The sequence below is a fragment of the Limulus polyphemus genome, unplaced genomic scaffold, assembly GCF_000517525.1.
Source record: "Limulus polyphemus unplaced genomic scaffold, Limulus_polyphemus-2.1.2 Scaffold3181, whole genome shotgun sequence".
Taxonomy (NCBI): domain Eukaryota; kingdom Metazoa; phylum Arthropoda; class Merostomata; order Xiphosura; family Limulidae; genus Limulus; species Limulus polyphemus.
In genome coordinates this window covers 44,922-47,312 of record NW_013668791.1, presented here as the reverse complement: position 1 = coordinate 47,312, position 2,391 = coordinate 44,922, and positions in this window count along the sequence as shown.

The window sequence follows — 2,391 nt, the reverse complement described above, 5'->3', positions numbered from 1 at the left end:
GAGCACCCTAAACACCTGGCCATGCTGGGCTGCCTGCTCTGTCTGCCACGTAGAATCGAACGTCGCATTTAAGCGTTATAATTATGTAGACTCACCGCTGTTCCAACGGGGAATTAATATTTACAATCTTGCTTACTGAAATTTGAATATTACATGTATTGCAACGATAGTTTTTACTGAATACTGAAATTTATACACAGTTTACTTCGCTGTTTTTTCCTATAGTTATTGATATTATGCAAATAAAAAGAAAATTCTTCTTTCCTACTCAGTATTAAAACATGTGTCTGTGTGCGTGCGTGCTTGCGTAAATTAAAATGTTTAATTAAACTAAATAAGTCCCAAATTACGCCTAAAAATAAACTTTAAAATATAAATAATCAGAAAAATTACACCCTCAGTTACCTGCAAAAAGTGTTGCCCTTCTAAAAAGAAAAACATGGTAACCAAATATCGCAAAATCGTGAATTATCTGTAGAGCATAACTTTTTATATTGTTAATGTACAACATATATTACTTATTTCATATTAATTTCCATCTTATTCTTAACGTGGTGAGTTTCTTCTAGTTTTTCTCAGTTAAAATTCTCTAAATAATAGCTTGCTCCACTTACTAACCAAGATTCCCCTACAACATAGTACATATATTTATGTTGTTGTTGTTATTTTTCGACATCTTGACCATATTGCTCTCTAAGAATCCTTACACAAAAAAAATTAATTTACATTCTCAACAGCTTACTTATGCAAAATATATTCTTCAAAAGTAATATATTTTATTAGAAGAGTAATTATGCTTATTTTCTGTGTCCATTAGAAGACACTTTTTGTATTAATTCCCATTGATTTTGTTTTGATTTTATTCTACAATATGATATTACTCTATAACAAGCCTAACAATATAAACTCCATATTTTGCACTTGTAAGAATTGTAGCGAACGTGGTTCCATCTACACAACAAATTTGAAATTTATATGCTCCTCCCTCTTCGATTCATAAACAAAGTGTTGAAACTCAGTAATTCGCTATTGGTTTATTTATAAGATAATGTTCAATAAAATTAACGATGTTTTATTCTGGAATTTTAGCACTTGGATCCAAAAAAAATGTCGTTAGTGTAAAATTGTAGTTGGACACAATCACAATTTCCAGTTAAACGTTCTTCCTGAGTTCTACTAACGTAATCGTTTGTTCTGTAAGATCTTCTGTGAAAATGCCAAGAAATAAGAACGTTCTGTTGATGTAGGATGTAACACGTAGTGACAGAACTTTATTTTTATTTAGTTTGTATTCAATCCCCCGTACTTAATTGAATTATGAAACAGTAAAACTGAAGGGTTTCGAAACTAAAACACATAATGTCACATGTATTCATTTTTACCATAATCATGCAGTGATGTGCCGGCATCTATCAGAGTTGTAATTAACTATTCTCTTTAAAGTAAATACATGGTCCTTTATAATGTTAAACTATTGTGATACTCGAAGTGTAAGTTAACAGAATAATTTTTAAGTTACTTATAAGTTTTATAAGTAACTAACGTGAGAACTGTTAAGTCAGTAAGGTATTTTACTGGGAATGTTTTCTGTAGTTTAGGAGAGTAAAAAGTTTTCAAATCTTTTTTATGATAAAATATAACTTGTACATAGAAAGATTCAGTATGAAAGATTTTTACAGAGTTTAAAAGGAATGTAAGTTGTATAGTCTGTTTCAAAGATGAGAAAACATTATACACTGATTATTTTTATGAATGTTCTAATTATAGATTTTGTGTTAAGCCTCATTTTGGTCCAATGTCACAGTAATTGACACAAATTCCGGTGACTCAACGGTAAGCTTGACAGCTGATAATTCTAAAATTCTGGATAAGAGCCCTGAAGTGGACACAACTGAGATAATCCATTGTGTAGCTTTGTGCTTAAAGACAATTAACACTGTGAAAAAATAGAACTTTGTACACTCATCAATAAATAAATTATAATTCAAGTAAAACTAAAGAAATATTAATTAGTAAATGAAATTTACTACTGAATTCTAAAACTATTCGTAATGTAAACCATAAGGTATAACATAAAAGTATACTTTTAAAATTAAAATTAAAATCAACGACTCATAATGTAAACCATAAGGTATAAAAATATCCTATAAAATTAAAAATAGAATCAACGACTCATAATGTAAACCATAGGGTATAATATAAAAATATCCTTGTAAAATTAAAAATAGGATCAACGACTCATAACGTAAACCATAAGGTATAATATAAAAATATCCTTGTTTGTTTGTTTTTTGAATTTCGCGCAAAGCTACACGAGGGCTATCTGCGCTAGCCGTCCCTAATTTAGCAGTGTAAGACTAGAGGGAAGGCAGCTAGTCATCACCACCCACC